The sequence below is a fragment of the Equus caballus genome, chromosome X, assembly GCF_041296265.1.
Source record: "Equus caballus isolate H_3958 breed thoroughbred chromosome X, TB-T2T, whole genome shotgun sequence".
In the NCBI taxonomy this organism is placed as follows: Eukaryota; Metazoa; Chordata; class Mammalia; order Perissodactyla; family Equidae; genus Equus; species Equus caballus.
This window is the reverse complement of record NC_091715.1, coordinates 50,261,094-50,288,361: the sequence shown is the minus strand read 5'-3', so window position 1 is coordinate 50,288,361 and position 27,268 is coordinate 50,261,094.

Genomic DNA, 27,268 nt, shown 5'->3' with positions numbered 1-27,268 from the left:
CAAAGAAGCCTGCACGTTGTGACTTTCGGCTCTAGGCCAAAGTAGCACACCCAGAGCAGAAGTCCTACTTCAGCCAGATCAGGCCTGCAAAGAAACTGCGTTTCACAGGCCTTTGGAAGAGATGTTCCCGGTAGGCTGTAAGAGCACTGTGCAGAGCGACTTTTTTCTTAGCTTCCCAATGAGCTGGAAGCAAGATGCTGTGGGGCCCAACAGGCCCTTTCGAAAGAAGCCTGCACTATGTGCCTTTCAGCTCTAGGGCAAAGTAGCACACCCAGAGCAGAAGTCCTAATCAGCCAGATCAGGCCTGCAAAGAAACTGCGTTTCACAGGCCTTTGGAAGAGATGTTCCCGGTAGGCTGTACGAACACTGTGCAGAGCGAGTTGTTTCTTAGCTTCCCAAAGAGCTGGAAGCAAGATGCTGTGGGGCCCAACTCGCCCTTTGGAAAGAAGCCTGCACGTTGTGCCTTTCAGCTCTAGGGCAATGTAGCACACCCAGAGCTGAAGTTCTACTTCAGCCAGATCAGGCCTGCAAAGAAACTGCGTTCCAAAGGCATTTGCAGGAGATGTTGCCGGATGGCTGTAAGAGAGGAGTGCAGAGCGAGTTGTTTCTCAGCTTCCAAAGGAGCTGGAAGCAAGATGCTTTGGGGCCCAACTCGCCCTTTGGAAAGAAGCCTGCACGTTGTGCCTTTCAGCTGTAGGGCAATGTAGCACACCCAGAGCAGAAGTCCTACTTCAGCCAGATCAGGCCTGCAAAGAAACTGCGTTTCACAGGCCTTTGGAAGAGATGTTCCCGGTAGGCTGTAAGAGCACTGTGCAGAGCGAGTTGTTTCTTAGCTTCCGAAAGAGCTGGAAGCAAGATGCTGTGGGGCCAAACTCGCCCTTTGGAAAGAAGTCTGCACGTTGTGCCTTTCAGCTCCAGGGCAATGTAGCACACCAAGAGCAGATGTCCTACTTCAGCCAGATCAGGCCTGCAAAGAAACTGCGTTTCACAGGCCTTTGGAAGAGATGCTCCCGGTAGGCTGTAAGAGCACTGTGCAGAGCGAGTTGTTTCTTAGCTTCCCAAAGAGCTGGAAGCAAGATGCTGTGGGGCCCAACTCGCCCTTTGGAAAGAAGCCTGCACGTTGTGCCTTTCAGCTCTAGGGCAATGTAGCACACCCAGAGCAGAAGTCCTACTTCAGCCAGATCAGGCCTGCAAAGAAACTGCATTTCACAGGCCTTTGGAAGAGATGTTCCCGGTAGGCTGCAAGAGCACTGTGCAGAGCGAGTTGTTTCTTAGCTTCCCAAAGAGCTGGAAGCAAGATGCTGTGGGGCGCAACTCGCCCTTTGGAAAGAAGCCTGCACGTTGTGCCTTTCAGCTCTAGGGCAATGTAGCACACCCAGAGCAGAAGTCCTACTTCAGCCAGATCAGGCCTGGAAAGAAACTGCGTTTAACAGGACTTTGGAAGAGATGTTCCCGGTAGTCTGTAAGAGCACTGTGCAGAGCGAGTTGTTTCTTAGTTTCCCAAAGAGCTGGAAGCAATATGCTGTGGGGCCCAACTCGCCCTTTGGAAAGAAGCCTGCACGTTGTGCCTTTCATCTCTAGGGCAATGTAGCACACCCAGAGCAGAAGTCCTACTTCAGCCAGATCAGGCCTGCAAAGAAACTCCGTTTCACAGGCCTTTGGAAGAGATGTTCCCGGTAGGCTGTAAGAGCACTGTGCAGAGCGAGTTGTTTCTTAGCTTCCCAAAGAGCTGGAAGCAAGATGCTGTGGGGCCCAACTCGCCCTTTGGAAAGCAGCCTGCACGTTGTGCCTTTCAGCTCTAGGGCAATGTAGCACACCCAGAGCAGAAGTCGTACTTCAGCCAGATCAGGCCTGCAAAGAAACTGCGTTTCACAGGCCTTTGGAAGAGATGTTCCCGGTAGGCTGTAAGAGCACTGTGCAGAGCGAGTTGTTTCTTAGCGTCCGAAAGAGCTGGAAGCAAGATGCTGTGGGGCCCAACTCGCCCTTTGCAAAGAAGACTGCACGTTGTGCCTTTCGGCTCTAGGGCAAAGTAGCACACTGAGAGCAGAAGTCCTACTTCAGCCAGATCAGGCCTGCAAAGAAACTGCGTTTCACAGGCCTTTGGAAGAGATGTTCCCGGTAGGCAGTAAGAGCACTGTGCAGAGCGACTTTTTTCTTAGCTTCCCAATGAGCTGGAAGCAAGATGCTGTGGGGCCCAACTCGCCCTTTGGAAAGAAGCCTGCACGATGTGCCTTTCAGCTCTAGGGCAAAGTAGCACACCCAGAGCAGAAGTCCTACTTCAGCCAGATCAGGCCTGCAAAGAAACTGCGTTTCACAGGCCTTTGGAAGAGATGTTCCTGGTAGGCTGTAAGAACACTGTGAAGAGCGAGTTGTTTCATAGCTTCCCAAAGAGCTTGAAGCAAGATGCTGTGGGGCCCAACTCGCCCTTTGGAAAGAAGCCTGCACGTTGTGCCTTTCAGCTCTAGGGCAATGAAGCACACCCAGAGCAGAAGTCCTACTTCAGCCAGATCTGGCCTGCAAAGAAACTGCGTTTCGCAGGCCTTTGGAAGAGATGTTCCCGTTAGGCTGTAAGAGCACTGTGCAGAGCGAGTTGTTTCTTAGCTTCCCAAAGAGCTGGAAGCAAGATGCTGTGGGGCCCAACTCGCCCTTTGGAAAGAAGCCTGCACGTTGTGCCTTTCAGCTATAGGGCAATGTAGCACACCCAGAGCAGAAGTCCTACTTCAGCCAGATCAGGCCTGGAAAGAAACTGCGTTTCACAGGCCTTTGGAAGAGATGTTCCCGGTAGTCTGTAAGAGCACTGAGCAGAGCGAGTTGTTTCTTAGCTTCCGAAAGAGCTGGAAGCAAGATGCTGTGGGGCCCAACTCGCCCTTTGGAAAGAAGCCTGCACGTTGTGCCTTTCAGCTCTAGGGCAATGTAGCACACCCAGAGCAGAAGTCCTACTTCAGCCAGATCAGCCCTGCAAAGAAACTGCGTTTCACAGGCCTTTGGAAGAGATGTTCCCGGTAGGCTGTAAGAGCACTGTGCAGAGCGAGTTGTTTCTTAGCTTCCCAAAGAGCTGGAAGCAAGATGCTGTGGGGCCCAACTCGCCCTTTGGAAAGCAGCCTGCACGTTGTGCCTTTCAGCTCTAGGGCAATGCAGCACACCCAGAGCAGAAGTCCTACTTCAGCCAGATCAGGCCTGCAAAGAAACTGCGTTTCACAGGCCTTTGAAAGAGATGTTCCCGGTAGGCTGTAAGAGCACTGTGCAGAGCGAGTTGTTTCTTAGCGTCCGAAAGAGCTGGAAGCAAGATGCTGTGGGGCCCAACTCGCCCTTTGCAAAGAAGCCTGCACGTTGTGCCTTTCGGCTCTAGGGCAAAGTAGCACACTGAGAGCAGAAGTCCTACTTCAGCCAGATCAGGCCTGCAAAGAAACTGCGTTTCACAGGCCTTTGGAAGAGATGTTCTCGGTAGGCTGTAAGAGCACTGTGCAGAGCGAGTTGTTTCTTAGCTTCCCAATGAGCTGGAAGCAAGATGCTGTGGGTCCCAACTCGCCCTTTGGAAAGAAGCCTGCACGATGTGCCTTTCAGCTCTAGGGCAAAGTAGCACACCCAGAGCAGAAGTCCTACCTCAGCCAGATCAGGCCTGCAAAGAAACTGCGTTTAACAGGCCTTTGGAAGAGATGTTCCCGGTAGGCTGTCAGAGCACTGTGCAGAGCGAGTTGTTTCTTAGCTTCCCAAAGAGCTGGAAGCAAGATGCTGTGGGGCCCAACTCGCCCTTTGGAATGAAGCCTGCACGTTGTGCCTTTCAGCTCTAGGGCAATGTAGCACACCCAGAGCAGAAGTCCTACTTCAGCCAGATCAGGCCTGCAAAGAAACTGCGTTTCACAGGCCTTTGGAAGAGATGTTCCCGGTAGTCTGTAAGAGCACTGTGCAGAGCGAGTTGTTTCTTAGCTTCCCAAAGAGCTGGAAGCAAGATGCTGTGGGGCCCAACTCGCCCTTTGGAAAGAAGACTGCACGTTGTGCCTTTCAGCTCTAGGGCAATGTAGCACAGGCAGAGCAGAAGTCCTACTTCAGCCAGATCAGGCCTGCAAAGAAACTGCGTTTCCCAGGCCTTTGGAAAGGATGTTCCCGGTAGGCTGTAAGAGCACTGTGCAGAGCGAGTTGTTTCTTAGCTTCTCAAAGAGCTGGAAGCAAGATGCTGTGGGGCCCAACTCGCCCTTTGGAAAGAAGACTGCACGTTGTGCCTTTCAGCTCTAGGGCAATGTAGCACACCCAGAGCAGAAGTCCTACTTCAGCCAGATCAGGCATGGAATGAAACTGCGTTTCACAGGCCTTTGGAAGAGATGTTCCCGGTAGGCTGCAAGAGCACTGTGCAGAGCGAGTTGTTTCTTAGCTTCCCAAAGAGCTGGAAGCAAGATGCTGTGGGGCCCAACTCACCCTTTGGAAAGAAGCCTGCACGTTGTGCCTTTCAGCTCTAGGGCAATGTAGCACACCCAGAGCTGAAGTCCTACTTCAGCCAGATCAGGCCTGCAAAGAAACTGCGTTTCACAGGCCTTTGGAAGAGATGTTCCTGGTAGGCTGTAAGAACACTGTGAAGAGCGAGTTGTTTCATAGCTTCCCAAAGAGCTTGAAGCAAGATGCTGTGGGGCCCAACTCGCCCTTTGGAAAGAAGCCTGCACGTTGTGCCTTTCAGCTCTAGGGCAATGAAGCACACCCAGAGCAGAAGTCCTACTTCAGCCAGATCTGGCCTGCAAAGAAACTGCGTTTCGCAGGCCTTTGGAAGAGATGTTCCCGTTAGGCTGTAAGAGCACTGTGCAGAGCGAGTTGTTTCTTAGCTTCCCAAAGAGCTGGAAGCAAGATGCTGTGGGGCCCAACTCGCCCTTTGGAAAGCAGCCTGCACGTTGTGCCTTTCAGCTCTAGGGCAATGCAGCACACCCAGAGCAGAAGTCCTACTTCAGCCAGATCAGGCCTGCAAAGAAACTGCGTTTCACAGGCCTTTGAAAGAGATGTTCCCGGTAGGCTGTAAGAGCACTGTGCAGAGCGAGTTGTTTCTTAGCGTCCGAAAGAGCTGGAAGCAAGATGCTGTGGGGCCCAACTCGCCCTTTGCAAAGAAGCCTGCACGTTGTGCCTTTCGGCTCTAGGGCAAAGTAGCACACTGAGAGCAGAAGTCCTACTTCAGCCAGATCAGGCCTGCAAAGAAACTGCGTTTCACAGGCCTTTGGAAGAGATGTTCTCGGTAGGCTGTAAGAGCACTGTGCAGAGCGAGTTGTTTCTTAGCTTCCCAATGAGCTGGAAGCAAGATGCTGTGGGTCCCAACTAGCCCTTTGGAAAGAAGCCTGCACGATGTGCCTTTCAGCTCTAGGGCAAAGTAGCACACCCAGAGCAGAAGTCCTACCTCAGCCAGATCAGGCCTGCAAAGAAACTGCGTTTAACAGGCCTTTGGAAGAGATGTTCCCGGTAGGCTGTCAGAGCACTGTGCAGAGCGAGTTGTTTCTTAGCTTCCCAAAGAGCTGGAAGCAAGATGCTGTGGGGCCCAACTCGCCCTTTGGAAAGAAGCCTGCACGTTGTGCCTTTCAGCTCTAGGGCAATGTAGCACACCCAGAGCAGAAGTCCTACTTCAGCCAAATCAGGCCTGCAAAGAAACTGCGTTTCACAGGCCTTTGGAAGAGATGTTCCCGGTAGTCTGTAAGAGCACTGTGCAGAGCGAGTTGTTTCTTAGCTTCCCAAAGAGCTGGAAGCAAGATGCTGTGGGGCCCAACTCGCCCTTTGGAAAGAAGACTGCACGTTGTGCCTTTCAGCTCTAGGGCAATGTAGCACAGGCAGAGCAGAAGTCCTACTTCAGCCAGATCAGGCCTGCAAAGAAACTGCGTTTCCCAGGCCTTTGGAAAGGATGTTCCCGGTAGGCTGTAAGAGCACTGTGCAGAGCGAGTTGTTTCTTAGCTTCTCAAAGAGCTGGAAGCAAGATGCTGTGGGGCCCAACTCGCCCTTTGGAAAGAAGACTGCACGTTGTGCCTTTCAGCTCTAGGGCAATGTAGCACACCCAGAGCAGAAGTCCTACTTCAGCCAGATCAGGCATGGAATGAAACTGCGTTTCACAGGCCTTTGGAAGAGATGTTCCCGGTAGGCTGTAAGAGCACTGTGCAGAGCGAGTTGTTTCTTAGCTTCCCAAAGAGCTGGAAGCAAGATGCTGTGGGGCCCAACTCACCCTTTGGAAAGAAGCCTGCACGTTGTGCCTTTCAGCTCTAGGGCAATGTAGCACACCCAGAGCTGAAGTCCTACTTCAGCCAGATCAGGCCTGCAAAGAAACTGCGTTTCACAGGCCTTTGGAAGAGATGTTCCCGGTAGGCTGTAAGAGCACTGTGCAGAGCGACTTTTTTCTTAGCTTCCCAATGAGCTGGAAGCAAGATGCTGTGGGGCCCAACTCGCCCTTTCGAAAGAAGCCTGCACGATGTGCCTTTCAGCTCTAGGGCAAAGTAGCACACCCAGAGAAGAAGTCCTACTTCAGCCAGATCAGCCCTGCAAAGAAACTGCATTTCACAGGCCTTTGGAAGAGATGTTCCCGGTAGGCTTTAAGAGCACTGTGCAGAGCGAGTTGTTTCTTAGCTTCCCAAAGAGCTGGAAGCAAGATGCTGTGGGGCCCAACTCGCCCTTTGGAAAGCAGCCTGCACGTTGTGCCTTTCAGCTCTAGGGCAATGTAGCACACCCAGAGCAGAAGTCCTACTTCAGCCAGATCAGGCCTGCAAAGAAACTGCGTTTCACCGGCCATTGAAAGGGATGTTCCCGGTAGGCTGTAAGAGCACTGTGCAGAGCGAGTTGTTTCTTAGCGTCCGAAAGAGCTGGAAGCAAGATGCTGTGGGGCCCAAGTCGCCCTTTGCAAAGAAGCCTGCACTTTGTGCCTTTCGGCTCTAGGGCAAAGTAGCACACTGAGAGCAGAAGTCCTACTTCAGCCAGATCAGGCCTGCAAAGAAACTGCGTTTCACAGGCCTTTGGAAGAGATGTTCCCGGTAAGCTGTAAGAGCACTGTGCAGAGCGAGTTGTTTCTTAGCTTCCCAAAGAGCTGGAAGCAAGATGCTGTGGGGCCCAACTCGCCCTTTGGAAAGAAGCCTGCACGTTGTGCCTTTCAGCTCTAGGGCAATGTAGCACACCCAGAGCAGAAGTCCTACTTCAGCCAGATCAGGCATGGAAAGAAACTGCGTTTCACAGGCCTTTGGAAGAGATGTTCCCGGTAGGCTGTAAGAGCACTGTGCAGAGCGAGTTGTTTCTTAGCTTCCCAAAGAGCTGGAAGCAACATGCTGTGGGGCCCAACTCACCCTTTGGAAAGAAGCCTGCACGTTGTGCCTTTCAGCTCTAGGGCAATGTAGCACACCCAGAGCTGAAGTCCTACTTCAGCCAGATCAGGCCTGCAAAGAAACTGCGTTTCACAGGCCTTTGATACAGATGTCCCCGGTAGGCTGTAAGAGAACTGTGCAGAGCGAGTTGTTTCTTAGCTTCCCAAAGAGCTGGAAGCAAGATGCTTTGGGGCCCAACTCGCCCTTTGGAAAGAAGACTGCACCTTCTGCATTTCAGCTCTAGGGCAATGTAGCACACGCAGAGCAGAAGTTCTACTTCAGCCAGATCACACCTGCAAAGAACCTGCGTTTCACAGGCCTTTGTAAGAGATGTTCCCGGTAGGCTGTAAGGGCACTGTGCAGAGCGAGTTGTTTCTTAGCTTCCCAAAGAGCTGGAAGCAAGATGCTTTGGAGGCCAACTCGTCCTTTGGAAAGAAGACTGCACGTTGTGCCTTTCAGCTCTCAGGCAATGTAGCACACGCAGAGCAGAAGTTCAACTTCAGCCAGATCAGGCCTGCAAAGAAACTGCGTTTCACAGGCCTTTGATAGAGATGTTCCCGGTAGGCTGTAAGAGCACTGTGCAGTGCGAGTTCACAGGCCTTTGTAAGAGATGTTCCCCGTTGCTGTAAGAGCACTGTGCAGAGCGAGTTGTTTGTTAGCTTCCCAAAGAGCTGGAAGCAAGATGCTCTGTTGCCCAACTCGCCCTTTGGAAAGGAGACTGGACGATGGGCCTTTCAGCTCTAGGGCAATGTAGCACACCCAGAGCAGAAGTCCTACTTCAGCCAGATCAGGCCTGCAAAGAAACTGCGTTTCACAGGCCTTTGGAAGAGATGTTCCCGGTAGGCTGTAAGAGCACTGTGCAGAGCGAGTTGTTTCTTAGCGTCCGAAAGAGCTGGAAGCAAGATGCTGTGGGGCCCAACTCGCCCTTTGCAAAGAAGACTGCACGATGTGCCTTTCGGCTCTAGGGCAAAGTAGCACACTGAGAGCAGAAGTCCTACTTCAGCCAGATCAGGCCTGCAAAGAAACTGCGTTTCACAGGCCTTTGGAAGAGATGTTCCCGGTAGGCTGTAAGAGCACTGTGCAGAGCGACTTTTTTCTTAGCTTCCCAATGAGCTGGAAGCAAGATGCTGTGGGGCCCAAATCGCCCTTTGGAAAGAAGCCTGCACGATGTGCCTTTCAGCTCTAGGGCAAAGTAGCACACCCAGAGCAGAAGTCCTACTTCAGCCAGATCAGGCCTGCAAAGAAACTGCGTTTCACAGGCCTTTGGAAGAGATGTTCCTGGTAGGCTGTAAGAACACTGTGAAGAGCGAGTTGTTTCTTAGCTTCCCAAAGAGCTTGAAGCAAGGTGCTGTGGGGCCAACTCGCCCTTTGGAAAGAAGCCTGCACGTTGTGCCTTTCAGCTCTAGGGCAATGAAGCACACCCAGAGCAGAAGTCCTACTTCAGCCAGATCTGGCCTGCAAAGAAACTGCGTTTCGCAGGCCTTTGGAAGAGATATTCCCGTTAGGCTGTAAGAGCACTGTGCAGAGCGAGTTGTTTCTTAGCTTCCCAAAGAGCTGGAAGCAAGATGCTGTGGGGCCCAACTCGCCCTTTGGAAAGAAGCCTGCACGTTGTGCCTTTCAGCTATAGGGCAATGTAGCACACCCACAGCAGAAGTCCTACTTCAGCCAGATGAGGCCTGGAAAGAAACTGCGTTTAACAGGACTTTGGAAGAGATGTTCCCGGTAGTCTGTAAGAGCACTGAGCAGAGCGAGTTGTTTCTTAGCTTCCCAAAGAGCTGGAAGCAAGATGCTGTGGGGCCCAACTCGCCCTTTGGAAAGAAGCCTGCACGTTGTGCCTTTCAGCTCTAGGGCAATGTAGCACACCCAGAGCAGAAGTCCTACTTCAGCCAGATCAGCCCTGCAAAGAAACTGCGTTTCACAGGCCTTTGGAACAGATGTTCCCGGTAGGCTGTAAGAGCACTGTGCAGAGCGAGTTGTTTCTTAGCTTCCCAAAGAGCTGGAAGCAAGATGCTGTGGGGTCCAACTCGCCCTTTGGAAAGCAGCCTGCACGTTGTGCCTTTCAGCTCTAGGGCAATGTAGCACACCCAGAGCAGAAGTCCTACTTCAGCCAGATCAGGCCTGCAAAGAAACTGCGTTTCACAGGCCTTTGAAAGAGATGTTCCCGGTAGGCTGTAAGAGCACTGTGCAGAGCGAGTTGTTTCTTAGCGTCCGAAAGAGCTGGAAGCAAGATGCTGTGGAGCCCAACTCGCCCTTTGTTGAGAAGCCTGCACGTTGTGCCTTTCAGCGCTAGGGCAATGTAGCACACCCAGAGCAAAAGATCTACTTCAGCCACATCAGGCCTTAAAAGAAACTGCATTTCACAGGCCTTTGTAAAAGATGTTCCTGGTAGGCTGTAAGAGCACTGTGCAGAGCGAGTTGTTTCTTAGCTTCCCAAAGAGCTGGAAGCAAGATGCTTTGGGGCCCAAATCGCCCTTTGGAAAGAAGACAGCACTCTGTGCCTTCCAGCTCTAGGGCAATGTAGCACACCCAGAGAAGAAATTCTACTTCAGCCAGATCAGGCCTGCATAGAAACTGCGTGTCACAGCCTTTCTAAGGGATGTTCCCGGTAGGCTGTAAGAGCACTGTGCAGTGCGAGTTCACAGGCCTTTGTAAGAGATGTTCCCCGTTGCTGTAAGAGCACTGTGCAGAGCGAGTTGTTTGTTAGCTTCCCAAAGAGCTGGAAGCAAGATGCTCTGTTGCCCAACTCGCCCTTTGGAAAGGAGACTGGACGATGGGCCTTTCAGCTCTAGGGCAATGTAGCACACCCAGAGCAGAAGTCCTACTTCAGCCAGATCAGGCCTGCAAAGAAACTGCGTTTCACAGGCCTTTGGAATAGATGTTCCCGGTAGGCTGTAAGAGCACTGTGCAGAGCGAGTTGTTTCTTAGCGTCCGAAAGAGCTGGAAGCAAGATGCTGTGGGGCCCAACTCGCCCTTTGCAAAGAAGACTGCACGTTGTGCCTTTCGGCTCTAGGGCAAAGTAGCACACTGAGAGCAGAAGTCCTACTTCAGCCAGATCAGGCCTGCAAAGAAACTGCGTTTCACAGGCCTTTGGAAGAGATGTTCCCGGTAGGCTGTAAGAGCACTGTGCAGAGCGACTTTTTTCTTAGCTTCCCAATGAGCTGGAAGCAAGATGCTGTGGGGCCCAAATCGCCCTTTGGAAAGAAGCCTGCACGATGTGCCTTTCAGCTCTAGGGCAAAGTAGCACACCCAGAGCAGAAGTCCTACTTCAGCCAGATCAGGCCTGCAAAGAAACTGCGTTTCACAGGCCTTTGGAAGAGATGTTCCTGGTAGGCTGTAAGAACACTGTGAAGAGCGAGTTGTTTCTTAGCTTCCCAAAGAGCTTGAAGCAAGGTGCTGTGGGGCCAACTCGCCCTTTGGAAAGAAGCCTGCACGTTGTGCCTTTCAGCTCTAGGGCAATGAAGCACACCCAGAGCAGAAGTCCTACTTCAGCCAGATCTGGCCTGCAAAGAAACTGCGTTTCGCAGGCCTTTGGAAGAGATATTCCCGTTAGGCTGTAAGAGCACTGTGCAGAGCGAGTTGTTTCTTAGCTTCCCAAAGAGCTGGAAGCAAGATGCTGTGGGGCCCAACTCGCCCTTTGGAAAGAAGCCTGCACGTTGTGCCTTTCAGCTATAGGGCAATGTAGCACACCCAGAGCAGAAGTCCTACTTCAGCCAGATGAGGCCTGGAAAGAAACTGCGTTTAACAGGACTTTGGAAGAGATGTTCCCGGTAGTCTGTAAGAGCACTGAGCAGAGCGAGTTGTTTCTTAGCTTCCCAAAGAGCTGGAAGCAAGATGCTGTGGGGCCCAACTCGCCCTTTGGAAAGAAGACTGCACGTTGTGCCTTTCAGCTCTAGGGCAATGTAGCACACCCAGAGCAGAAGTCCTACTTCAGCCAGATCAGCCCTGCAAAGAAACTGCGTTTCACAGGCCTTTGGAACAGATGTTCCCGGTAGGCTGTAAGAGCACTGTGCAGAGCGAGTTGTTTCTTAGCTTCCCAAAGAGCTGGAAGCAAGATGCTGTGGGGTCCAACTCGCCCTTTGGAAAGCAGCCTGCACGTTGTGCCTTTCAGCTCTAGGGCAATGTAGCACACCCAGAGCAGAAGTCCTACTTCAGCCAGATCAGGCCTGCAAAGAAACTGCGTTTCACAGGCCTTTGAAAGAGATGTTCCCGGTAGGCTGTAAGAGCACTGTGCAGAGCGAGTTGTTTCTTAGCGTAGGAAAGAGCTGGAAGCAAGATGCTGTGGAGCCCAACTCGCCCTTTGCAAAGAAGCCTGCACGTTGTGACTTTCGGCTCTAGGGCAAAGTAGCACACTGAGAGCAGAAGTCCTACTTCAGCCAGATCAGGCCAGCAAAGAAACTGCGTTTCACAGGCCTTTGGAAGAGATGTTCCCGGTAGGCTGTAAGAGCACTGTGCAGAGCGACTTATTTCTTAGCTTCCCAATGAGCTGGAAGCAAGATGCTGTGGGTCCCAACTCGCCCTTTGGAAAGAAGCCTGCACGATGTGCCTTTCAGCTCTAGGGCAAAGTAGCACACCCAGAGCAGAAGTCCTACCTCAGCCAGATCAGGCCTGCAAAGAAACTGCGTTTAACAGGCCTTTGGAAGAGATGTTCCCGGTAGGCTGTCAGAGCACTGTGCAGAGCGAGTTGTTTCTTAGCTTCCCAAAGAGCTGGAAGCAAGGTGCTGTGGGGCCCAACTCGCCCTTTGGAAAGAAGCCTGCACGTTGTGCCTTTCAGCTCTAGGGCAATGTAGCACACCCAGAGCAGAAGTCCTATTTCAGCCAGATCAGGCCTGCAAAGAAACAGCGTTTCACAGGCCTTTGGAAGAGATGTTCCCGGTAGTCTGTAAGAGCACTGTGCAGAGCGAGTTGTTTCTTAGGTTCCCAAAGAGCTGGAAGCAAGATGCTGTGGGGCCCAACTCGCCCTTTGGAAAGAAGACTGCACGTTGTGCCTTTCAGCTCTAGGGCAATGTAGCACAGGCAGAGCAGAAGTCCTACTTCAGCCAGATCAGGCCTGCAAAGAAACTGCGTTTCCCAGGCCTTTGGAAAGGATGTTCCCGGTAGGCTGTAAGAGCACTGTGCAGAGCGAGTTGTTTCTTAGCTTCTCAAAGAGCTGGAAGCAAGATGCTGTGGGGCCCAACTCGCCCTTTGGAAAGAAGCCTGCACGTTGTGCCTTTAAGCTCTAGGGCAATTTAGCACACCCAGAGCAGAAGTCCTACTTCAGCCAGATCAGGCATGGAATGAAACTGCGTTTCACAGGCCTTTGGAAGAGATGTTCCCGGTAGGCTGTAAGAGCGCTGTGCAGAGCGAGTTGTTTCTTAGCTTCCCAAAGAGCTGGAAGCAAGATGCTGTGGGGCCCAACTCGCCCTTTGGAAAGAAGCCTGCACGTTGTGCCTTTCAGCTCTAGGGCAATGTAGCACACCCAGAGCAGAAGTCCTACTTCAGCCAGATCAGGCCTGCAAAGAAACTGCGTTTAACAGGACTTTGGAAGAGATGTTCCCGGTAGTCTGTAAGAGCACTGAGCAGAGCGAGTTGTTTCTTAGCTTCCCAAAGAGCTGGAAGCAAGATGCTGTGGGGCCCAACTCGCCCTTTGGAAAGAAGCCTGCACGTTGTGCCTTTCAGCTCTAGGGCAATGTAGCACACCCAGAGCAGAAGTCCTACTTCAGCCAGATCAGCCCTGCAAAGAAACTGCGTTTCACAGGCCTTTGGAAGAGATGTTCCCGGTAGGCTGTAAGAGCACTGTGCAGAGCGAGTTGTTTCTTAGCTTCCCAAAGAGCTGGAAGCAAGATGCTGTGGGGCCCAACTCGCCCTTTGGAAAGAAGACTGCACATTGTGCCTTTCAGCTCTCGAGCAGTGTAGCACACGCAGAGCAGAAGTTCTACTTCAGCCAGATCAGGCCTGCAAAGAAACTGCGTTTCACAGGCCTTTGTAAGTGATGTTCCAGGTAGGCTGTAAGAGCACTGTGCAGAGCGAGTTGTTTCTTAGCTTCCCAAAGAGCTGGAAGCAAGATGCGTTTGGTACCAACTCGCCCTTTGGAAAGAAGACTGCACCTTCTGCATTTCAGCTCTAGGGCAATGTAGCACACGCAGAGCAGAAGTTCTACTTCAGCCAGATCACACCTGCAAAGAAACTGCGTTTCACAAGCAGTTGTAAGAGATGTTCCCGGTAGGCTGTAATAGAGCTGTGCAGAGCAAGATTATTCTTAGCTTCCCAAAGAGCTGGAAGAAAGATGCTTTGGGGCCCAACTCGCCTTTTGGAAAGAAGACTGCACGTTGTGCCTTTCAGCTCTCGGGCAACGTAGCACACGCAGAGCAGAAGTTCAACTTCAGCCAGATCAGGCCTGCAAAGAAACTGCGTTTCACAGGCCTTTGTAAGAGATTTTCCCGGTAGGCTGTAAGAGCACTGTGCAGAGCGAGTTGTTTCTTAGCTTCCCAAAGAGCTGGAAGCAAGATGCTTTGGGGACCAACTTGCCCTTTGTATGAAGACTGCACGTTGTGCCTTTCAGCTCTCAGGCAATGTAGCACACGAAGAGCAGAAGTTCTACTTCAGCCAGATCAGGCCTGCAAAGAAACTGCGTTTCACAGGCCTTTGTAAGAGATGTTCCCGGTAAGCTGTAAGAGCACTGTGCAGAGCGAGTTGTTTCTTAGCTTCCCAAAGAGCTGGAAGCAAGATGGTTTGGGGCCCAAATCGCCCTTTGGATGAAGACTGCACGTTGTGCCTTTCAGCTCTCCGGCAATCTAGCACACGCAGAGCAGAAGTTCTACTTCAGCCAGATAAGGCCTGCAAAGAAACTGCGTTTCACATGCCTTTGTAAGAGATGTTCCTGGTAGGCTGTAATTGCAATGTGCAGAGCGAGTTGTTTCTTAGCTTCCCAAAGCGCTGGAAGCAAGATGCTTTGGGGCCCAACTCGCCCTTTGGAAAGAAGACTGCACGTTGTGCCTTTCAGCTCTCGGGCAATGTAGAACACGCAGCGCAGAAGTTCTACTTCAGCCAGATCAGGCCTGCAAAGAAACTGCGTTTCACACGCCTTTGTAAGTGATGTTCCCGGTAGGCTGTAATTGCACTGTGAAGAGCGAGTTGTTTCCTAGCTTCCCAAAGAGCTGGAAGCAAGATGCTTTGGGGCCCAACTCGCCCTTTGGAAAGAAGACTGCACGTTGTGCCTTTCAGCTCTCGAACAGTGTAGCACACGCAGAGCAGAAGTTCTACTTCAGCCAGATCAGGCCTGCAAAGAAACTGCGTTTCACAGGCCTTTGTAAGTGATGTTCCCGGTACGCTGTAAGAGCACTGTGCAGAGCGAGTTGTTTCTTAGCTTCCCAAAGAGCTGGAAGCAAGATGTGTTTGGTCCGAAATCGCCCTTTGGGAAGTAGACTGCACGTTGTGCCTTTCAGCCCTAAGACAATGTAGCACACCCAGAGCAGAAGTTCTACTTCAGCCAGATCAGGCCTGCAAAGAAACTGCGTTCCGCAGGCCTTTGTAATACATGTTCCCGGTAGGCTGTAAGACCACTGTGCAGAGCGAGTTGTTTCTTAGCTTCCCAAAGAGCTTGAAGCAAGATGATCTGGGGCCCAACTCGCCCTTTGGAAAGGATACTGCACGTTGTGCCTTTCAGCTCTAGGGCAACGTAGCACACCCAGAGCAGAAGTTCTACTTCAGCCAGAGCAGGCCTGCAAAGAAACTGCGTGTCACAGGCCTTTGTAAGAGATGTTCCCGGTAGGCTGTAAGAACACTGTGCAGAACGAGTTGTTTCTTAGCTTCCCAAAGAGCTGGAAGCAAGATGCTTTGGGGCCCAATTCGCCCTTTGTTGAGAAGCCTGCACGTTGTGCCTTTCAGCGCTAGGGCAATGTAGCACACCCAGAGCAGAAGATCTACTTCAGCCACATCAGGCCTTAAAAGAAACTGCATTTCACAGGCCTTTGTAAAAGATGTTCCTCGTAGGCTGTAAGAGCACTGTGCAGAGCGAGTTGTTTCTTAGCTTCCCAAAGAGCTGGAAGCAAGATGCTTTGGGGCCCAAATCGCCCTTTGGAAAGAAGACAGCACTCTGTGCCTTCCAGCTCTGGGGCAATGTAGCACACCCAGAGAAGAAATTCTACTTCAGCCAGATCAGGCCTGCATAGAAACTGCGTGTCACAGCCTTTCTAAGGGATGTTCCCGGTAGGCTGTAAGAGCACTGTGCAGTGCGAGTTCACAGGCCTTTGTAAGAGATGTTCCCCGTTGCTGTAAGAGCACTGTGCAGAGCGAGTTGTTTCTTAGCTTCCCAAAGAGCTGGAAGCAAGATGCTCTGTTGCCCAACTCGCCCTTTGGAAAGGAGACTGGACGATGGGCCTTTCAGCTCTAGTTCAATGTAGCACACCCAGAGCAGAAGTTCTACTTCATCCAGATCAGGCCTGCAAAGAAACTGCGTTTCACAGGCCTTTGTAAGAGATGTTCCAGGTAGGCTGTAAGAGCACTGTGCAGAGCGAGTTGTTTCTTAGCTTCCCAAAGAGCTGGAAGCAAGATGCTGTGGGGCCCAACTCGCCCTTTGGAAAGAAGACTGCATGTTGTGCCTTTCAGCTCTCGGGCAATGTAGCACACGCAGAGCAGATGTTCTACTTAAGCCAGATCAGACCTGCAAGAAACTGCGTTTCACAGGCCTTTGTAAGAGATGTTCCCGGTAGGCTGTAAGAGCACTGTGCAGACCGAGTTGTTTCTTAGCTTCCCAAAGAGCTGGAAGCAAGATGCTTTGGTGCCCAAATCGCCCTTTGGAAAGAAGACAGCACTCTGTGCCTTCCAGCTCTAGGGCAATGTAGCACACCCTGAGCAGAAATTCTACTTCAGGCAGATCAGGCCTGCATAGAAACTGCGTGTCACAAGCCTTTCTAAGGTATGTGCCCGGTAGGCTGTAAGAGCACTGTGCAGTGCGAGTTCACAGGCCTTTGTAAGAGATGTTCCCCGTTGCTGTAAGAGCACTGTGCAGAGCAAGTTTTTTCTTAGCTTTCCAAAGAGCTGGAAGCAAGATGCTGTGGGGCCCAACTCGCCCTTTGGAAAGAAGCCTGCACGTTGTGCCTTTCAGCTATAGGGCAATGTAGCACACCCAGAGCAGAAGTCCTACTTCAGCCAGATGAGGCCTGGAAAGAAACTGCGTTTAACAGGACTTTGGAAGAGATGTTCCCGGTAGGCTGTAAGAGCACTGAGCAGAGCGAGTTGTTTCTTAGCTTCCCAAAGAGCTGGAAGCAAGATGCTGTGGGGCCCAACTCGCCCTTTGGAAAGAAGCCTGCACGTTGTGCCTTTCAGCTCTAGGGCAATGTAGCACACCCAGAGCAGAAGTCCTACTTCAGCCAGATCAGCCCTGCAAAGAAACTGCGTTTCACAGGCCTTTGGAACAGATGTTCCCGGTAGGCTGTAAGAGCACTGTGCAGAGCGAGTTGTTTCTTAGCGTCCGAAAGAGCTGGAAGCAAGATGCTGTGGAGCCCAACTCGCCCTTTGCAAAGAAGCCTGCACGTTGTGCCTTTCGGCTCTAGGGCAAAGTAGCACACTGAGAGCAGAAGTCCTACTTCAGCCAGATCAGGCCTGCAAAGAAACTGCGTTTCACAGGCCTTTGGAAGAGATGTTCCCGGTAGGCTGTAAGAGCACTGTGCAGAGCGACTTTTTTCTTAGCTTCCCAATGAGCTGGAAGCAAGATGCTGTGGGGCCCAACTCGCCCTTTGGAAAGAAGCCTGCACGATGTGCCTTTCAGCTCTAGGGCAAAGTAGCACACCCAGAGCAGAAGTCCTACCTCAGCCAGATCAGGCCTGCAAAGAAACTGCGTTTAACAGGCCTTTGGAAGAGATGTTCCCGGTAGGCTGTCAGAGCACTGTGCAGAGCGAGTTGTTTCTTAGCTTCCCAAAGAGCTGGAAGCAAGGTGCTGTGGGGCCCAACTCGCCCTTTGGAAAGAAGCCTGCACGTTGTGCCTTTCAGCTCTAGGGCAATGTAGCACACCCAGAGCAGAAGTCCTATTTCAGCCAGATCAGGCCTGCAAAGAAACAGCGTTTCACAGGCCTTTGGAAGAGATGTTCCCGGTAGTCTGTAAGAGCACTGTGCAGAGCGAGTTGTTTCTTAGGTTCCCAAAGAGCTGGAAGCAAGATGCTGTGGGGCCCAACTCGCCCTTTGGAAAGAAGCCTGCACGTTGTGCCTTTCAGCTCTAGGGCAATGTAGCACAGGCAGAGCAGAAGTCCTACTTCAGCCAGATCAGGCCTGCAAAGAAACTGCGTTTCCCAGGCCTTTGGAAAGGATGTTCCCGGTAGGCTGTAAGAGCACTGTGCAGAGCGAGTTGTTTCTTAGCTTCTCAAAGAGCTGGAAGCAAGATGCTGTGGGGCCCAACTCGCCCTTTGGAAAGAAGCCTGCACGTTGTGCCTTTCAGCTCTAGGGCAATTTAGCACACCCAGAGCAGAAGTCCTACTTCAGCCAGATCAGGCATGGAATGAAACTGCGTTTCACAGGCCTTTGGAAGAGATGTTCCCGGTAGGCTGTAAGAGCACTGTGCAGAGCGAGTTGCTTCTTAGCTTCCCAAAGAGCTGGAAGCAAGATGCTGTGGGGCCCAACTCACCCTTTGGAAAGAAGCCTGCACGTTGTGCCTTTCAGCTCTAGGGCAATGTAGCACACCCAGAGCTGAAGTCCTACTTCAGCCAGATCAGGCCTGCAAAGAAACTGCGTTTCACAGGCCTTTGGAAGAGATGTTCCCGGTAGGCTGTAAGAGCACTGTGCAGAGCGACTTTTTTCTTAGCTTCCCAATGAGCTGGAAGCAAGATGCTGTGGGGCCCAACTCGCCCTTTGGAAAGAAGCCTGCACGATGTGCCTTTCAGCTCTAGGGCAAAGTAGCACACCCAGAGCAGAAGTCCTACTTCAGCCAGATCAGGCCTGCAAAGAAACTGCGTTTCACAGGCCTTTGTAAGTGATGTTCCAGGTAGGCTGTAAGAGCACTGTGCAGAGCGAGTTGTTTCTTAGCTTCCCAAAGAGCTGGAAGCAAGATGCGTTTGGTCCCAACTCGCCCTTTGGAAAGAAGACTGCACCTTCTGCATTTCAGCTCTAGGGCAATGTAGCACACGCAGAGCAGAAGTTCTACTTCTGCCAGATCACACCTGCAAAGAAACTGCGTTTCACAAGCAGTTGTAAGAGATGTTCCCGGTAGGCTGTAATAGAGCTGTGCAGAGCAAGATGATTCTTAGCTTCCCAAAGAGCTGGAAGAAAGATGCTTTGGGGCCCAACTCGCCTTTTGGAAAGAAGACTGCACGTTGTGCCTTTCAGCTCTCGGGCAACGTAGCACACGCAGAGCAGAAGTTCAACTTCAGCCAGATCAGGCCTGCAAAGAAACTGCATTTCACAGGCCTTTGTAAGAGATGTTCCCGGTAGGCTGTAAGAGCACTGTGCAGAGCGAGTTGTTTCTTAGCTTCCCAAAGAGCTGGAAGCAAGATGCTTTGGGGACCAACTTGCCCTTTGTATGAAGACTGCACGTTGTGCCTTTCAGCTCTCAGGCAATGTAGCACACGAAGAGCAGAAGTTCTACTTCAGCCAGATCAGGCCTGCAAAGAAACTGCGTTTCACAGGCCTTTGTAAGAGATGTTCCCGGTAAGCTGTAAGAGCACTGTGCAGAGCGAGTTGTTTCTTAGCTTCCCAAAGAGCTGGAAGCAAGATGGTTTGGGGCCCAAATCGCCCTTTGGATGAAGACTGCACGTTGTGCCTTTCAGCTCTCCGGCAATCTAGCACACGCAGAGCAGAAGTTCTACTTCAGCCAGATAAGGCCTGCAAAGAAACTGCGTTTCACATACCTTTGTAAGAGATGTTCCTGGTAGGCTGTAATTGCAATGTGCAGAGCGAGTTGTTTCTTAGCTTCCCAAAGCGCTGGAAGCAAGATGCTTTGGGGCCCAACTCGCCCTTCGGAAAGAAGACTGCACGTTGTGCCTTTCAGCTCTCGGGCAATGTAGAACACGCAGCGCAGAAGTTCTATTTCAGCCAGATCAGGCCTGCAAAGAAACTGCGTTTCACACGCCTTTGTAAGTGATGTTCCCGGTAGGCTGTAATTGCACTGTGAAGAGCGAGTTGTTTCCTAGCTTCCCAAAGAGCTGGAAGCAAGATGCTTTGGGGCCCAACTCGCCCTTTGGAAAGAAGACTGCACGTTGTGCCTTTCAGCTCTCGAACAGTGTAGCACACGCAGAGCAGAAGTTCTACTTCAGCCAGATCAGGCCTGCAAAGAAACTGCGTTTCACAGGCCTTTGTAAGTGATGTTCCCGGTACGCTGTAAGAGCACTGTGCAGAGCGAGTTGTTTCTTAGCTTCCCAAAGAGCTGGAAGCAAGATGTGTTTGGTCCCAAATCGCCCTTTGGGAAGTAGACTGCACGTTGTGCCTTTCAGCCCTAAGACAATGTAGCACACCCAGAGCAGAAGTTCTACTTCAGCCAGATCAGGCCTGCAAAGAAACTGCGTTACACAGGCCTTTGTAAGAGATGTTCCCCTTAGGCTGTAAGAACACTGTGCAGAGCGAGTTGTTTCTCAGCTTCCCAAAGATCTGGAAGCATGATGCTTTGGGGCCCAACTCGTCCTTTGGAAAGTAGACTGCACGTTGTGCCTTTCAGCCCTAGGGCAATGTAGCACACCCAGAGCAGAAGTTCTACTTCAGCCAGATCAGGCCTGCAAAGAAACTGCGTTCCGCAGGCCTTTGTAATACATGTTCCCGGTAGGCTGTAAGACCACTGTGCAGAGCGAGTTGTTTCTTAGCTTCCCAAAGAGCTTGAAGCAAGATGATCTGGGGCCCAACTCGCCCTTTGGAAAGGATACTGCACGTTGTGCCTTTCAGCTCTAGGGCAATGTAGCACACCCAGAGCAGAAGTTCTACTTCAGCCAGAGCAGGCCTGCAAAGAAACTGCGTGTCACAGGCCTTTGTAAGAGATGTTCCCGGTAGGCTGTAAGAACACTGTGCAGAACGAGTTCTTTCTTTGCTTCCCAAAGAGCTGGAAGCAAGATGCTTTGGGGCCCAATTCCCCCTTTGTTGAGAAGCCTGCACGTTGTGCCTTTCAGCGCTAGGGCAATGTAGCACACCCAGAGCAGAAGATCTACTTCAGCCACATCAGGCCTTAAAAGAAACTGCATTTCACAGGCCTTTGTAAAAGATGTTCCTGGTAGGCTGTAAGAGCACTGTGCAGAGCGAGTTGTTTCTTAGCTTCCCAAAGAGCTGGAAGCAAGATGCTTTGGGGCCCAAATCGCCCTTTGGAAAGAAGACAGCACTCTGTGCCTTCCAGCTCTAGGGCAATGTAGCACACCCAGAGAAGAAATTCTACTTCAGCCAGATCAGGCCTGCATAGAAACTGCGTGTCACAGCCTTTCTAAGGGATGTTCCCGGTAGGCTGTAAGAGCACTGTGCAGTGCGAGTTCACAGGCCTTTGTAAGAGATGTTCCCCGTTGCTGTAAGAGCACTGTGCAGAGCGAGTTGTTTCTTAGCTTCCCAAAGAGCTGGAAGCAAGATGCTCTGTTGCCCAACTCGCCCTTTGGAAAGGAGACTGGACGATGGGCCTTTCAGCTCTAGGTCAATGTAGCACACCCAGAGCAGAAGTTCTACTTCATCCAGATCAGGCCTGCAAAGAAACTGCGTTTCACAGGCCTTTGTAAGAGATGTTCCAGGTAGGCTGTAAGAGCACTGTGCAGAGCGAGTTGTTTCTTAGCTTCCCAAAGAGCTGGAAGCAAGATGCATTGGGGCCCAACTCGCCCTTTGGAAAGAAGACTGCATGTTGTGCCTTTCAGCTCTCGGGCAATGTAGCACACGCAGAGCAGATGTTCTACTTAAGCCAGATCAGACCTGCAAGAAACTGCGTTTCACAGGCCTTTGTAAGAGATGTTCCCGGTAGGCTGTAAGAGCACTGTGCAGACCGAGTTGTTTCTTAGCTTCCCAAAGAGCTGGAAGCAAGATGCTTTGGTGCCCAAATCGCCCTTTGGAAAGAAGACAGCACTCTGTGCCTTCCAGCTCTAGGGCAATGTAGCACACCCTGAGCAGAAATTCTACTTCAGGCAGATCAGGCCTGCATAGAAACTGCGTGTCACAAGCCTTTCTAAGGTATGTGCCCGGTAGGCTGTAAGAGCACTGTGCAGTGCGAGTTCACAGGCCTTTGTAAGAGATGTTCCCCGTTGCTGTAAGAGCACTGTGCAGAGCAAGTTTTTTCTTAGCTTCCCAAAGAGCTGGAAGCAAGATGCTGTGGGGCCCAACTCGCCCTTTGGAAAGAAGCCTGCACGTTGTGCCTTTCAGCTATAGGGCAATGTAGCACACCCAGAGCAGAAGTCCTACTTCAGCCAGATGAGGCCTGGAAAGAAACTGCGTTTAACAGGACTTTGGAAGAGATGTTCCCGGTAGGCTGTAAGAGCACTGAGCAGAGCGAGTTGTTTCTTAGCTTCCCAAAGAGCTGGAAGCAAGATGCTGTGGGGCCCAACTCGCCCTTTGGAAAGAAGCCTGCACGTTGTGCCTTTCAGCTCTAGGGCAATGTAGCACACCCAGAGCAGAAGTCCTACTTCAGCCAGATCAGCCCTGCAAAGAAACTGCGTTTCACAGGCCTTTGGAACAGATGTTCCCGGTAGGCTGTAAGAGCACTGTGCAGAGCGAGTTGTTTCTTAGCTTCCCAAAGAGCTGGAAGCAAGATGCTGTGGGGTCCAACTCGCCCTTTGGAAAGCAGCCTGCACGTTGTGCCTTTCAGCTCTAGGGCAATGTAGCACACCCAGAGCAGAAGTCCTACTTCAGCCAGATCAGGCCTGCAAAGAAACTGCGTTTCACAGGCCTTTGAAAGAGATGTTCCCGGTAGGCTGTAAGAGCACTGTGCAGAGCGAGTTGTTTCTTAGCGTCCGAAAGAGCTGGAAGCAAGATGCTGTGGAGCCCAACTCGCCCTTTGCAAAGAAGCCTGCACGTTGTGCCTTTCGGCTCTAGGGCAAAGTAGCACACTGAGAGCAGAAGTCCTACTTCAGCCAGATCAGGCCTGCAAAGAAACTGCGTTTCACAGGCCTTTGGAAGAGATGTTCCCGGTAGGCTGTAAGAGCACTGTGCAGAGCGACTTTTTTCTTAGCTTCCCAATGAGCTGGAAGCAAGATGCTGTGGGTCCCAACTCGCCCTTTGGAAAGAAGCCTGCACGATGTGCCTTTCAGCTCTAGGGCAAAGTAGCACACCCAGAGCAGAAGTCCTACCTCAGCCAGATCAGGCCTGCAAAGAAACTGCGTTTAACAGGCCTTTGGAAGAGATGTTCCCGGTAGGCTGTCAGAGCACTGTGCAGAGCGAGTTGTTTCTTAGCTTCCCAAAGAGCTGGAAGCAAGGTGCTGTGGGGCCCAACTCGCCCTTTGGAAAGAAGCCTGCACGTTGTGCCTTTCAGCTCTAGGGCAATGTAGCACACCCAGAGCAGAAGTCCTATTTCAGCCAGATCAGGCCTGCAAAGAAACAGCGTTTCACAGGCCTTTGGAAGAGATGTTCCCGGTAGTCTGTAAGAGCACTGTGCAGAGCGAGTTGTTTCTTAGGTTCCCAAAGAGCTGGAAGCAAGATGCTGTGGGGCCCAACTCGCCCTTTGGAAAGAAGACTGCACGTTGTGCCTTTCAGCTCTAGGGCAATGTAGCACAGGCAGAGCAGAAGTCCTACTTCAGCCAGATCAGGCCTGCAAAGAAACTGCGTTTCCCAGGCCTTTGGAAAGGATGTTCCCGGTAGGCTGTAAGAGCACTGTGCAGAGCGAGTTGTTTCTTAGCTTCTCAAAGAGCTGGAAGCAAGATGCTGTGGGGCCCAACTCGCCCTTTGGAAAGAAGCCTGCACGTTGTGCCTTTCAGCTCTAGGGCAATTTAGCACACCCAGAGCAGAAGTCCTACTTCAGCCAGATCAGGCATGGAATGAAACTGCGTTTCACAGGCCTTTGGAAGAGATGTTCCCGGTAGGCTGTAAGAGCACTGTGCAGAGCGAGTTGCTTCTTAGCTTCCCAAAGAGCTGGAAGCAAGATGCTGTGGGGCCCAACTCACCCTTTGGAAAGAAGCCTGCACGTTGTGCCTTTCAGCTCTAGGGCAATGTAGCACACCCAGAGCTGAAGTCCTACTTCAGCCAGATCAGGCCTGCAAAGAAACTGCGTTTCACAGGCCTTTGGAAGAGATGTTCCCGGTAGGCTGTAAGAGCACTGTGCAGAGCGACTTTTTTCTTAGCTTCCCAATGAGCTGGAAGCAAGATGCTGTGGGGCCCAACTCGCCCTTTGGAAAGAAGCCTGCACGATGTGCCTTTCAGCTCTAGGGCAAAGTAGCACACCCAGAGCAGAAGTCCTACTTCAGCCAGATCAGGCCTGCAAAGAAACTGCGTTTCACAGGCCTTTGGAAGAGATGTTCCTGGTAGGCTGTAAGAACACTGTGCAGAGCGAGTTGTTTCTTAGCTTCCTAAAGAGCTTGAAGCAAGAAGTGTGGGGCCCAACTCGCACTTTGGAAAGAAGCCTGCACGTTGTGCCTTTCAGCTCTAGGGCAATGTAGCACACCCAGAGCAGAAGTCCTACTTCAGCCAGATCTGGCCTGCAAAGAAACTGCGTTTCGCAGGCCTTTGGAAGAGATGTTCCCGTTAGGCTGTAAGAGCACTGTGCAGAGCGAGTTGTTTCTTAGCTTCCCAAAGAGCTGGAAGCAAGATGCGTTTGGTCCCAACTCGCCCTTTGGAAAGAAGACTGCACCTTCTGCATTTCAGCTCTAGGGCAATGTAGCACACGCAGAGCAGAAGTTCTACTTCTGCCAGATCACACCTGCAAAGAAACTGCGTTTCACAAGCAGTTGTAAGAGATGTTCCCGGTAGGCTGTAATAGAGCTGTGCAGAGCAAGATGATTCTTAGCTTCCCAAAGAGCTGGAAGAAAGATGCTTTGGGGCCCAACTCGCCTTTTGGAAAGAAGACTGCACGTTGTGCCTTTCAGCTCTCGGGCAACGTAGCACACGCAGAGCAGAAGTTCAACTTCAGCCAGATCAGGCCTGCAAAGAAACTGCATTTCACAGGCCTTTGTAAGAGATGTTCCCGGTAGGCTGTAAGAGCACTGTGCAGAGCGAGTTGTTTCTTAGCTTCCCAAAGAGCTGGAAGCAAGATGCTTTGGGGACCAACTTGCCCTTTGTATGAAGACTGCACGTTGTGCCTTTCAGCTCTCAGGCAATGTAGCACACGAAGAGCAGAAGTTCTACTTCAGCCAGATCAGGCCTGCAAAGAAACTGCGTTTCACAGGCCTTTGTAAGAGATGTTCCCGGTAAGCTGTAAGAGCACTGTGCAGAGCGAGTTGTTTCTTAGCTTCCCAAAGAGCTGGAAGCAAGATGGTTTGGGGCCCAAATCGCCCTTTGGATGAAGACTGCACGTTGTGCCTTTCAGCTCTCCGGCAATCTAGCACACGCAGAGCAGAAGTTCTACTTCAGCCAGATAAGGCCTGCAAAGAAACTGCGTTTCACATACCTTTGTAAGAGATGTTCCTGGTAGGCTGTAATTGCAATGTGCAGAGCGAGTTGTTTCTTAGCTTCCCAAAGCGCTGGAAGCAAGATGCTTTGGGGCCCAACTCGCCCTTCGGAAAGAAGACTGCACGTTGTGCCTTTCAGCTCTCGGGCAATGTAGAACACGCAGCGCAGAAGTTCTATTTCAGCCAGATCAGGCCTGCAAAGAAACTGCGTTTCACACGCCTTTGTAAGTGATGTTCCCGGTAGGCTGTAATTGCACTGTGAAGAGCGAGTTGTTTCCTAGCTTCCCAAAGAGCTGGAAGCAAGATGCTTTGGGGCCCAACTCGCCCTTTGGAAAGAAGACTGCACGTTGTGCCTTTCAGCTCTCGAACAGTGTAGCACACGCAGAGCAGAAGTTCTACTTCAGCCAGATCAGGCCTGCAAAGAAACTGCGTTTCACAGGCCTTTGTAAGTGATGTTCCCGGTACGCTGTAAGAGCACTGTGCAGAGCGAGTTGTTTCTTAGCTTCCCAAAGAGCTGGAAGCAAGATGTGTTTGGTCCCAAATCGCCCTTTGGGAAGTAGACTGCACGTTGTGCCTTTCAGCCCTAAGACAATGTAGCACACCCAGAGCAGAAGTTCTACTTCAGCCAGATCAGGCCTGCAAAGAAACTGCGTTACACAGGCCTTTGTAAGAGATGTTCCCCTTAGGCTGTAAGAACACTGTGCAGAGCGAGTTGTTTCTCAGCTTCCCAAAGATCTGGAAGCATGATGCTTTGGGGCCCAACTCGTCCTTTGGAAAGTAGACTGCACGTTGTGCCTTTCAGCCCTAGGGCAATGTAGCACACCCAGAGCAGAAGTTCTACTTCAGCCAGATCAGGCCTGCAAAGAAACTGCGTTCCGCAGGCCTTTGTAATACATGTTCCCGGTAGGCTGTAAGACCACTGTGCAGAGCGAGTTGTTTCTTAGCTTCCCAAAGAGCTTGAAGCAAGATGATCTGGGGCCCAACTCGCCCTTTGGAAAGGATACTGCACGTTGTGCCTTTCAGCTCTAGGGCAATGTAGCACACCCAGAGCAGAAGTTCTACTTCAGCCAGAGCAGGCCTGCAAAGAAACTGCGTGTCACAGGCCTTTGTAAGAGATGTTCCCGGTAGGCTGTAAGAACACTGTGCAGAACGAGTTCTTTCTTTGCTTCCCAAAGAGCTGGAAGCAAGATGCTTTGGGGCCCAATTCCCCCTTTGTTGAGAAGCCTGCACGTTGTGCCTTTCAGCGCTAGGGCAATGTAGCACACCCAGAGCAGAAGATCTACTTCAGCCACATCAGGCCTTAAAAGAAACTGCATTTCACAGGCCTTTGTAAAAGATGTTCCTGGTAGGCTGTAAGAGCACTGTGCAGAGCGAGTTGTTTCTTAGCTTCCCAAAGAGCTGGAAGCAAGATGCTTTGGGGCCCAAATCGCCCTTTGGAAAGAAGACAGCACTCTGTGCCTTCCAGCTCTAGGGCAATGTAGCACACCCAGAGAAGAAATTCTACTTCAGCCAGATCAGGCCTGCATAGAAACTGCGTGTCACAGCCTTTCTAAGGGATGTTCCCGGTAGGCTGTAAGAGCACTGTGCAGTGCGAGTTCACAGGCCTTTGTAAGAGATGTTCCCCGTTGCTGTAAGAGCACTGTGCAGAGCGAGTTGTTTCTTAGCTTCCCAAAGAGCTGGAAGCAAGATGCTCTGTTGCCCAACTCGCCCTTTGGAAAGGAGACTGGACGATGGGCCTTTCAGCTCTAGGTCAATGTAGCACACCCAGAGCAGAAGTTCTACTTCATCCAGATCAGGCCTGCAAAGAAACTGCGTTTCACAGGCCTTTGTAAGAGATGTTCCAGGTAGGCTGTAAGAGCACTGTGCAGAGCGAGTTGTTTCTTAGCTTCCCAAAGAGCTGGAAGCAAGATGCATTGGGGCCCAACTCGCCCTTTGGAAAGAAGACTGCATGTTGTGCCTTTCAGCTCTCGGGCAATGTAGCACACGCAGAGCAGATGTTCTACTTAAGCCAGATCAGACCTGCAAGAAACTGCGTTTCACAGGCCTTTGTAAGAGATGTTCCCGGTAGGCTGTAAGAGCACTGTGCAGACCGAGTTGTTTCTTAGCTTCCCAAAGAGCTGGAAGCAAGATGCTTTGGTGCCCAAATCGCCCTTTGGAAAGAAGACAGCACTCTGTGCCTTCCAGCTCTAGGGCAATGTAGCACACCCTGAGCAGAAATTCTACTTCAGGCAGATCAGGCCTGCATAGAAACTGCGTGTCACAAGCCTTTCTAAGGTATGTGCCCGGTAGGCTGTAAGAGCACTGTGCAGTGCGAGTTCACAGGCCTTTGTAAGAGATGTTCCCCGTTGCTGTAAGAGCACTGTGCAGAGCAAGTTTTTTCTTAGCTTCCCAAAGAGCTGGAAGCAAGATGCTGTGGGGCCCAACTCGCCCTTTGGAAAGAAGCCTGCACGTTGTGCCTTTCAGCTATAGGGCAATGTAGCACACCCAGAGCAGAAGTCCTACTTCAGCCAGATG